The following is a 12,034-nucleotide window of genomic DNA, read 5'->3' as shown; positions in this document are numbered from 1 at the left end:
GAAGACATGCTGAGCTCCCCACTCTGTTCATGAACAAGGTTTGAGTTTAGGTCATGCCTTTGAAACAGCATGGGGGGAAGGAAAGAAGTCTAAGTCCCTTTTTTCCCATTTTCTTGTAGCTGCTGCTTCTTTGCATCCACTGCCCCCTGTCCTGTCTCCCATGTGTTCTGCAAGCAAGAGGGTTTCACTCGCTCCCTGGTTTCTGGAGGTTTCTTAACTAGTCCTAAATTCAGGCCCTTGTTTTTCTAATCCTGTGTCAGTGGACAGAAGAGACTGGGAGGAGCAACTGGAAGAAGTAGAAATAAGGGGTTTCTTGCCTGCAGGTTAAATTAACTTCCCTGTTAACCCAAATGGAAGTTTGAGAGAAGTTGCAGTAGAATTACGGAGCTTCTGCCAAGCCCTCCCAGTGAGTGATGCTGGTGGGGATGGGGTGAGAGGCCCTTGGCCAAGCACTAGTCCCTTTGTTGGGACCCTGGGGAAAATGGTATGGTGCTTTTCTGGCTAGATGGCAGAAGCAAAGAAGCAGCTGGGGAAGGGGCACTGGAGGTGTCACCGCAGCAGCTGGGAATACCAAATGGCTCGGCTGGGAAGGGCTGGGGCATAGGGAGCTGCGGGGTGCCCTGTGGCCAAAACTGGGAAGGTTTGTATGGCTTGGGACTGTACTAGTTGCCTCCAGGGCAGGCTCAGGCACCATGGGCGAGAACTTTGATTCCTACACTTTGCTTTGCATCCTGTGCCCAGGGAGAAAGGACTTTGCAAATTCCCAGTAAACGAGTACCAAAGCACTATCTGGAGCCCAAGCATCCTTTTCTTTTCCTTACAGGAAAGGGCCAGCAAGGTCCATTTCTAAAACTGTCACCATCCAAAGCCAATCATTTGGACAAAGGGAAAACAAGTCCTTTATAAATGGTGTGTGCTGGCCAAACTGAGCAACGCCCAAAAACATACAGCTGGACCTTGGGAGTGGCTCATTATAGTCCCATGGATGCACTCGTGCTGCTTCAGGCTGGACACCAGAAATAGCCCTGGCGACTGATACTGGGGCACAGTGACTCACCAGGGAGGAGTGAGCTGCCACAACAGCCTTTGCTCACCTGCGCGCACACCTCATGTCACCTGAGCAGTGGGGTGTCATGGCCATGGGGTCAGTCTGAGTGTGTCCAGGAGAAGGTGGGTTTGTCCAGAGAGAGGCTGTCAGAGGGAGGGGAGCCAGGGACGCTCCAGAGTGAGGTGTGCGAGAGGAAAGAGCTGTGCATAGCAGATTCTCATCAAAGCTATATGCAATAGCAGCATCATGCTCATACATAAATCTGGTCTCAAGTGTGAACCTTATTTCAGCAGGAGCCAGTTTCAGAGGAAGGATGCTACTATAGTGTCCATGCAGAGAGGGACAATGCCCACTTGCAGGCTATGACACTTGGCATAGCTTTGCCAATGTGAAAAAGTCAAATTAAATGGTAATGTTTTAGAAGTTTTAAGTCCCTACTCGTGCTGATAGCAAGTCATATGCTGAAGCACCACACAACTAGAGAAAGGTGAGGGGTGGAAATGAGAGACGGGCAGGGAAGGACTTGGCAGGGCATATGTGAGCCAGAGAGGAGGGGGCGGTAGGAAGGTGTCCATCAAACCTCTGGAGTCAAAGTGCCGGGGAGCAGGGAGCAGCCTGGGGGCTTGTTGAAGCTGCTGGCAGTGCAAAGGGTTGCCTTCCCCTGTAACTCTCACTTACAGTAAGCCAAAGTCAACTATCCTTCTTCCTCTGCGCACACACCCCTGCCCCCCACCAAAAGAAATTAAAACCATAATTTGCTCAAAAAGCAAGTCTTCAAAACTGGTGTGTGAATTCCCAGTGCAGGTCTTTTCACTTTGTCAGCTCCACTCTCACCTGCCTAAACTGAAGATGAGCAGGAGCTGCTGCTTTTGATCCCAGTACATATAAACTCATGATGGAGCTGACCGGAGCAGAGCCTATGCCTGTATCACGCCATCAGTGCAGATGCTGCTTCAGGAGCCTTTACCCACCAGTGGTATGATCTCTTCCACCCACTGAGCTGTTGTGCCTTGGTTTTGTGCACAACAAACTGAAATTATACTATTTTCCAAGACAAACTTGGTGTCCCCATCACCTGTGCCAGCTTCCCTCCCATCCCACAGCATTTGCCCTCCCTCTGCAACACCACCACTAGTCCCTGTGAGTCACCATGTGCACAGCACATCCTGCGGTGGCAAGCAGCCTGGTGGCCTTCTGGCACAGGCACAGAGGGATGCTGGGGGAGGCTGGCACCACGTCTCTGCCTCTGTGCTGGGTCACCAGCTTCTTAGAGGTGACTTGACTGTCGCTAGTGGCACAGGTGGAGTTGTTTGGGGACCCCTGACTCCTTTGCCTGCTGAGCTCCTGCTACAGCACCTGGAAGTGGTGGGTTTCAGCTGCTGCCCTGGGCAGGACCAGGAGCATGGCCATGCCCTGGGGATGGCAGCAGCCCAGAGGCACTGTGATCCCATTCTCCAGGTACTCCTGGCCCAGGGACAACCTGGACCCCTGGGAGCATCCACCAGGTGAGCCCCTGCTGGGACACTGGAGCCAGCCACTGCGAGGACCATGGCTGCACTTTCTGGCATACAGACATGGCAACACCAGGCCACCAGGGATGCTGGCAAAGGCTCCCACTCAGGGATGTCTTTGAAAACTGGTCCAAAACCCCCATGTAATGATGTCTGATCTAACTGGCTTCCTGCTGACCCTACAGACCTGCTGTAGAGGGTCATGTATGCTTCATCCATGTGAGTTTGTGTGTAGGTGGTTTTGGAAGAACAGAAAACTAGGTTTTGCTGTCTCAGGCAGAGTTATTCAAACACCGTTTTCATGTACGCACTTGGTTATTTCAAGGGAAATGGAACCATTTTCTGTGTAAGGAAAGATCTTTTCAAGCAAGCAAGGAGTACTCTTTGAATTTAAGTTGGCTCTTCCCCAGAAATAGGGAAACATCTTTGACTGCAACATGTCAATAAGTTATCTTGCCAAAAGGGCAACATTTCAGGGAAGGGAAATGACCCAAATAATGTTAAAAATGTTCTGGAAGGTCTGGCTCCCTTTCTGCACTGTTTTATGCAACTACTACCCCAGCAAGGTTGTATTTTCCAGCCTTGCAGCAAGACCACAGTATTGACTGTGACATCTTCTCTTAGTCTTCCCTGTAGTGCACATGAACAAGTGCAGATTTGATAAAGAAGTCAGAAATTACCTGGAAGGAGGCCTCAAGGTGTGTCTCCGAGCGTGCGTATATTAAAAAGAGGTGTGGTATTTCCTCCTGCACCCCATGAAATTTGTAAATGGGGCCAGAAGCATTCCTTCTTCCATGATGAAGGGGGGGGTGACTTCCAACACTAATTTATCAGGTGGATGCTCGGGCACTGTTGCATATTCAGACACCCGAAGCCAGAATTAGTGCATGTGTCTGTCAGCGAGCATCCCTGCACACCTCATGTCCTGGCATGCCAGAGGACAGGAGGTACCACCCAGCAAACCCCTGAATAAGCAGGTCTTGGGCAAGAGCCACTTTTTTATGCATGCCTCCAGACCACTTGTTAGGACACATGGGAGATGAAACCAGCATGGTAGGAAAGCAATGAGGAAAAGAGGAAAATTATGGATTTAGGCTAGGAAATGCGGTGTTAGGAAATTGCAGACTTCAGCTCCTTGGAAATTTCAGCTAACTCCAGCTGTTGTAAGCTGGAATTTGCCTTCTCTTAGACTTTAATGTTTTGCATGCCCAGCCTTCATATTTCGGTAGATACTATTCTAGATTTTGCAATAGTGACGATTACAGTACTTCACTGTGCCTTTTTAGTCAGAAAAGGTCTTATCTATGAAGTGTTTTTAGTGAACTGGATAGTGCTACTATGTGAAAAGTCATCGTGATAGCGTCAAGCTTCTTACAGGAGCAATTAGTACCAGAAGCCATGAAGACAGATCACCTTCTCCAAAATGGTATTGTCAGTGTTGTATTTGCAAATGTAGTCTCAGGCAACATCACCTCTGCCCCTGAAAGATTATGAAACAAGGCAGAGGTTAGACACCAGGGAAACATGTCCAGCTATTAAATATCGGCCTGTTGAGGATGACTCATCTTTGTAACACTCCCTGCTGGGTGCTCCTCCAAGTCCCGTGAAGCTGTGATTATTCAGCTGAAGTCACGCACTTGCAGTGATAGAACAGTTTCAGACCATAGTTTTGAGAATACAAACAATCAGCTGGGTGCGTAAGACTGCATGCACGATTTCAAGTCTAATTTATAAGTTCAATTGCCTTAAGTTTGTAAATTGGTATTTTTTACAGAGAGAGAGAGACATAGTTTCAGAGCTTGAATGGGACAGCCCAAATAACCGAGTGTGACTTTGCAGTCTGCCCTGTGTGGAGCAGGTGTTGGACTAGAGACACCTCCTGCTCTACGTGGACCTGAACCTTGAGGGGCAGCAGCAGCAGGAGAAAGTCCCAGAGCAATAGCACCCTTCTTTTTGCCCTGCTTGCTTACTGCTCTCCCCTTCCCAGTCTTGCAAGCTCTTGGGAATAACTTTTATAATGTCCACCTCCTTATGACACAGTGTCTTTTACTCCCTGTCCCTGCAGCTCTCCCAGGTTATTCCTTGTGCTTGGGAGAAACTACAGAAGGAAGCCTTGTTTCACCCATCCAGACAACTTTTATTGTGCTGCGGGGCACTGTCCCCTCATGCTTCCCCCTGCCTGTCTCAGTCTAGTTCTCAGAGTTCTGTCCCCTCTCCTCTAAGGTTGCTGGGAGAGGGACTACCAGGACCTCAGGGCCTTTCTGAGCAGAAAAGTCCACCTAAGCACTAGCACTGTGATATGAGGGTTGCTTTCCTCTCTTCTGCCAGCCTCTGCAAGGGAAGGTTTTACTGGGAGAGGAGCCAGGCAGAAAGCCTGGAAGGGTTCAACCCTTCAGCAGAGGACAATACTTGGCATAGCTGTACTGTCACCAAAATGTGCTGAAGAGCAGAGGTGGCCTGTACTCTGTGTGTCTGAGCCAGCATGCTAGCAGTCCTGGGCCGGCTTAGATGTCAGCTACTTTGGGAATCTGACGGCTATGGGAACGGGTCCTGTGCCACCCACCAGCTGGTGCTGAGCATGGCATCCAGCATGTCTCCTGTGGGAGCACCAGTGTATTGCTATAATACGGAGTGGAAAGCTTAAAGATTATTTCTACTTTCCGAGCGATGTCAGTGCCTCCACCTCATCTCCTCTCAGGGCACAAGACAGTAAACCCAAAGCCATTCCACTGCCAGCTCATGACTCAAGGCCATAGAATGATGCATGCACCAGAAGGGCACTGGGGATGCAGAAGCTGACCAGAGACATGGGGTGTAGTCTGACCATATTTAATTTGCCTAGTGCATTTATGCATAACAAGCACACACGTTTCTCTGTTCTCTGAAATAAGTCTTTTCCAGACTTTTATCTAATACGTGCCTCCCTGTTTTGCAGGACACTAGCTAAAAGTGCTCTCTCCGCACCTTGCTGAGCAGGCTGTGTTTCCAAATTTAAATCTCTCCTCTCCTCTGAACAGTCTGATTTGTGTCACCCTGCCCTCAGGTACCCTAAGACACTTGCAGCTTTGCTAGGCTGATGCTTTCGTGCCCCTTGCCTGGTGTCTGCCCAAGACTCACACAGTCTATATGGAGCTATCTAGCCAGCAAAACAGGAAAGTTGCCTGCATACAGTGAGCCTGCTCCTGCCCCAGCAGCTGAGTTGCCTCCTGTCACTCAGACACTTGAGCTCGGAAATACTCATTTATGGCAGGGTCCTTATAATTATCTCCACCTCCTCCTAAGCAGCCAGTAGTGTAGTCCCAGACATGCACTGTAGAAACCCCATATGGAGCACATCTGTCCCGCATCTGCCAGGACAACAGGCAGTCACATATATTTAAGGAGCTATGTTGCTGCTAGTGATGAGCTTCGCATAGCTTTCCATCCCAGGGTGGTGCATGCAGGGTTATTCACAACCTCCACAACTCCCACGGACTCAGTCCTGGTGCGTAGCTGACTCCCGGTGTCACGCCAGTGACTGTACGGGCACGCTGCCAGGGACAGACTATCTTCCTGCATTTGTCCTGGTTGGTAAATGGTTTCTCAGCCATGTGTGCTGGATCCCTCAGTGTATTTCCTTGCTGTTGAGATCCAAGCATGATATAACGTTTATTTCTTTGTACCTGAAGCTTGTCTCACCTTTCACAGGGTGTGGGAAGGAAAGGCTTATGTCCGGAGAGCAGTGTGTCCCTATGCCCCATGCGAGGCAGAGCTCACAGCCTGCCGCACTCACACAGAGGAAAGCCATGGCCCCCGGGACTGCAGGAGGGAATGCAGCTCCCCCAGTTTGGGCTGGGCATTTCGACAATGGCATGCTCTCTGTCTTGTGCCTTCCTCCGCTGTGGTTCCCCAGCCTTTGAGGTGTTTTCCACAGCGAGGTTTTGTGGAGTCCCAGCAGGGCTGGTGGAGATGCCCTGGAGATCAGACCTTGATGCAGACCAGCTCGAGCAGAGGAGAAAGCTCTGTTTGGGGCAAGATGGACAGAGCAGACACATGAGACAGAGAGAGGAAATGGCTCATAAACCTTAAAACTGAAAGGGATTATTATAATCTTGTCTAACTTTTTGCATAACACCAGCTAAAAGACTCTTCGCAGAAACTCCTCCAGCTCCTCTGCCCTGCCTTGCTCCCTGGAGCGGAAGGGGTGGAGAGTGGTAGATGAAGTACTTTAGGAATATGAGAAGACCCAAATGCCATGGCTGAGTGATACCAGCTGTGAAAACTGGCCTCACAGACATGAGCTACGTGGATTTCTGGTGTGAGCAGAGGAGCGCAGCAGGACCGCTGAGCAGGGCCGGGCAGCGTGAGCACTGTGAGCACCCCTGGGCTGGGACACCTGCAGCAGATGGTCCTCTCCTGTCTCTGCTGGTGGCAGTGGGAAGTGCTATGTCAGAAGGACACAAGCTGGCTACTGGCTCTGGTCCATCCTGTGCCCCCAGCATGATGGTAGCCACCCTAGGAGCCACATCCTTGCCTATGCCTTCAACTGCCTCATCCAGTGTCTTCACATCTTTGCGATCCCAGACTACTTTGCTCTCATCCTTCTCCTGCACAGACCAACGAGCCCCAGACTTTGCCCCCTTCCTTGCCCAGACTGCCACTTGGTGCCCAGTGGTTTTTGGTGCCCTCTCTGAAGCCAGAGGGTGCTACATGTACTTGCTTCTGGGTGAGTCACCCTGGGAGCATCCATGGGCACTGAAGCATTGGTATTCCCCTGCCCACCTTCCCCGTGACCCACATGTCACAGCCTCTGACCGTCCTTGGGCACTGCAAGCCCGTGTGAATGCAAGGAAAGGGAGGTGATCCCCCAGTGGGGAGCTGCTTCCAATTTGCATTCCCTTGACAACTTTCTTGGAAAAGTCTGTCTCAGCCTGATGTTTCCTTATGCACGAGAACAGTGCAGAAATGAGCTGGCACGGGTAAAAGCTTACTTTAAAAAACACTTTCAGACTTATCTGAATGCAGAGAAAAGCTCTTTTTCTGTTACATTTTTAGGTGCCTTTTTGTACTCTGGTAAGCCTAGGCTAGTTTTATTTTCAGCCCTTCTGGCTTGGGGATTTCCTGAGAGCTTAAAGGAAGAAGATGTCTGGAGCCATGTCCTAAAAATGACATAGGAACTGAAGTCCAGCACCTGATCAGCTGATGCCAGCCCTTGATCACGTCTAAAGGTTCGCTATTTATTTTTTCTTTATGCCTAGACTTCCCTAGAAACTGGGGGGAAACTAGAACTAAGAAGAAACTAAGAGGATGTAGTAAAACTACTGTCAGGGAAAATGTCTATATAATCGTGCTGGTTTTCGTAACAGCCCCGGGCACTGCTGCAGGGTGCAGCAGACCTTGCACAAAACAGGAAGAGTTCCTGCGGTGAGTTCTTTCTCCACTTCATTTAACCCGTACTTTGCTGTTTGTTTTGATGTCCTTTTACTGAATCAACTTGCCTCATGACAGCTTTTGCTTTCCCCTTGCACTCTGAGACATTCAAGGCATGACCTCGGCTGCTCAGTCCCTTTTCCCAGCCTCTGTAGGCTCCTGCTTACACCTGAAACCCCTACTCAGCTGCTGGCTCACCCCATTAGGGATGGAGCCTTTCCACACTTTCTTCTTTCTCTTGAAGGGTGTTTCTCCAAACAGCTTCTTCATCTTCTGCTTGGTGGAGATTTGGATAACATATAGCCCATAAGCTTGTCAACACTTACACTTGGACAGGCAATTGCCCTGCCAGCCCACGGCCCATTTCCTCCTGCTTTGACTACCAAGGGCTCTGTGGTTTTTTGTCTCCTATGTGACCTGTGTGCATCTGTCATGCAACCAAATGGAGACCTCTTAGGCACAGGACAGCTGCCCATCCATACACCTGGAAGATGTGGGCAAGTGTGCCACGGCTGTGAGGCAGGCACATGTCTGGTTCTGCCGCAAGGAGGGACGCCACATGCTGGCCCTGCACCCACGTGCATCAAGTCCACGAGGAAAAAACCTGCTGGTCTCCAGAACTGTCGTTGTTACCCTCCTCTCCGGAGAGTGCTATCACAATGCAAATTTGACCTTAAGGAACTTATAACAGGTTCCCAACACTGCCCTGCTAGCAATTCTTTATGACTGGTTCAACAGATTGATTTTTACACAGATCAGAATTGTTTTCTTTCCCATTTCCAAAGTGAGGAAATCTTTCCATCCCCTCCCCAGTACCGTTCTCTTTACTGCTTGCTATCAACTCTAAAACACAGGGTGACATTCCTGCTGCTGTTATCTCTGTACAAGCTAATTTCATGCCTTTCACTGAAAGATTAAGATATCCCTTCATTTAATTGCCTGGGCTGCTGGCATTTATGTATGTTCCTCTCGATTTCCTAGGTTTTTTATTTTGTCTTTCTGTCTGACATCACCATATTTCTTAGCGGAAACAGGAAAAATTCTCTCATTTACTGCAATGTTTCCTTATTAACTGTCCTTATCAGCATGATTACTTCCTTTCTCCTTGATGCATATTCTACTGCCCACTAGACTTCTTGTATCTTCTACTCTATCTTACTTTTCTCTTCCTGTCTAGTAAGACTAGGCACAGCAAACAAAGCTTTTTTGACAGTTGAAACTTGGAGCTGAATGGGAAGTTGCTCTGACCATAGGCTGCAAGAGGAACTGCCCTGCCCAGATCTGTTTCAAAGGTTTCTTTCCTTTTTTCTTTTTTTTGTTTTAAACTTGAAGTATCTGCTAGGATCAGCTGGGCCAGATCCAGCCCCTAAAGGCTAGTCTTTCAGTTATATAGATTTCATGCTGTGAATGTCTCTGAGGTCTCACACCCCCAGATTGTCCTTATAGCACAGAATCTTGAAACATCTCTGTTTCCACTGTACAGTCAGACTTTGTACTCTGTTTCTGTGGCCAGAAAACTCCACCAGACATCACCTAAAACTTCTTTACTTGAAGCATCTTCCATTGTCCGCTGTAGCTGTGCTGACCTATTCCAGGATGAAGCACTTGCAGTAGCAAGACCTGGCCCTCCCCATGCATCCTTGGTCCATAGCAGGAGGACACCTGGGAAAGGTGTGTGAAGGGCAGAAGCACGGCTGTGCCTCAGGTTAAGGGACTCCAGCATCTTTCTCAGCTCTGCACTGCCTCCCTGGATGACTAACACCAAATCTGTACAAAAGAGTGACTACAAAAAAGGGACAGTTACTACCTATATCAAACTATGGCCACTTGATGAAGGAAAATATGAAGAAATATTACATACTTAAGGAAACAAGATAGTTGGTCTCTAATCGAGAAACACAGCATAAGTTTAGGCAAGTCAGGTAAGGCCTTGTGTTCAAAGAATCTGTTGTTCCTCAGCTCTTTGGCAAAATCAAAATTTTGTAGTTATTTTGAAACCTTCAGACAGGAATTCTGTCTGAACAGCAAAACACTATTTCTCATAAAGATTTTCTACTAGGCAAAACTGGAACCGAGATGCGGATGCTGATACCAAGTGGGTATTTAACAGGGCGGAGAAAGTATGTGGCTGATTCACAGGGATAGGCAAGTGTCAAAGTTTGGTTTTCCTTTAGCTAATCACAAACCAAATTATCTCATATTGCCCCTGTTTTGTTTCCAAAACCTCCTGACTTTGCTTGAACCTAAAATAGCCTGAGAACAGCTTTTCTTACTGTTTTTCACTTCTGCTTTTGGTGGTAACTGGAAACCAGAAGCTTCAGCACACATGAAAACAGTGGTGACAGGAGAAAGACAATTACATTTACTCCTTTGAACTACCAAAAGAAAAGAAAAAAAGAAAAAAGAAAGCTAGAACTTCCCAGATTGCTCTGAGCTTTCAGTGGAGCCTGAAGGGAGGAGGCTGGTGCAACTGCAGTTATTTCTGGCAGGGCATGGGGTAAAGGCCAGGTTAACTGCCTCCAGCCTGGCTGGAGACTGCCCATCCAGATGCAGGGATTAAATGTGAATCTGTGACACTGACTATGAATGGCCAAGACACAGCTTTGGAGCTTGTGAGAATTTCCTTCCCCCTTTTTACCAGGTACACATGTCCTTCAGGGAGGAATTCCCAGGGAAATCCCCCTATCAGGACCTTGCCTCAGTGCAGAGAGGGGGACATTTGATCCCAAGCTCCTTGTTTTGGCAGAAAACTGCTTGCTAGCTCAGCCTGAAGCCCTGTCAGGGTAAGCAGGGCTTTGTGAGTGGTTTCCATTGGTAGGAGAAGCAGGTGGTGCAATCCTGGCTTTCCCTCAGACAACCATCTGGAACCATGGGGAGTGCCCAGCAGCACCCTTGGCCTGGCAGGAGCCCATCCCAGCCAGTGGGTGAATTTCTGGTGCACCAGCCCCTGCCTTTCGAGGTAGCCCTCTGCCCTTGCAGCCACACCAGATGTGACTTTCTGTCACATCTTTGCCCTCCTTGATGCTCCCCCCATCGATGGCTTCTGTACCGTACCCAGCCCTTGTGCCACCAAGATGTGCCTCTTCCCACTCCCCTGGTGGGCTGGCCCTGCCTTTTGGCTCCTGTTACCAGTTTAATCAGTGTGTTGGGAGGGACACAATGTGGTTTCATTCTCTTTCCATAACACCACCTTAGAAACACAGAAATGTGCTTCTGTGATGTTCCAGGATTTCCAGAGCTCAACCATGTCGGAATTAGATGCTTGGTGGGTGCTAACACACTTGGGTTGCCAAGAGAAATGAGAAAAGGTAACAGAAAACCCCATAAAACTATCTCAAATTATCCGACAGCGTGTTTTATGAAAGACACCTGGCTTATGAACAGTGGCAGAGGGTAGAGGGGTTGTGTGGTTTGGGTTTCCACTTCTGGGGAAAACCAGAGCAAGTGTTGGGGCTGTCACCTGTGACCACCAGCCTTACCCAAAGCCATGCTGATACCAACCTGGTGATAACAGCACATGCACGGCTCACTGATGCATTTCCCCAGGGTACTGCAGAGCAGTGTCCCGACAGCTGAGCCTTGCAGTGGATGAGCCATGTTTGCAGGGGGCAATGAATCCTCTCTGCTCTCAGCTCTACCAAAAGAGTCTTTTTCCAGAAAATGACCCAACCGTGACTGAAAGGGTGGTTCAGCAGCTGGGGTCAGGGTGCAGCCCTGGTGCAACTCCCTCTCTGCTGCAGCTCCCAGGACACTGGCCATCTGCACCTTCCTGCTCACAAAGCAGATGAAAACTTGGAAGGCTGTGCAGATAGACCCTCAGCCCTCTGGCTGAGCGGTAGTAGATCGAAAGCAAAAGACTGTGATCTAGACCATGGTCTCTTCTTTCTCTCCATCTCACAGGATTCAATTTCATCCAGACCTTCACTGTGTGATATGGGGCTGCAGGGTATATAAAAAAGAAAAGGCATTTAGAGAGTGATACAAGAATGTGAAGCCCATGGCAAAGTCCTTTTGCCCTTGGTTTCACCTCGGCACTGGGAGGACTCATTTTCACGCTGCAGAGATG

The sequence above is a fragment of the Falco biarmicus genome, chromosome 4, assembly GCF_023638135.1.
Source record: "Falco biarmicus isolate bFalBia1 chromosome 4, bFalBia1.pri, whole genome shotgun sequence".
Lineage (NCBI taxonomy): Eukaryota > Metazoa > Chordata > Aves > Falconiformes > Falconidae > Falco > Falco biarmicus.
Note: the sequence above shows the minus strand (reverse complement) of the source record.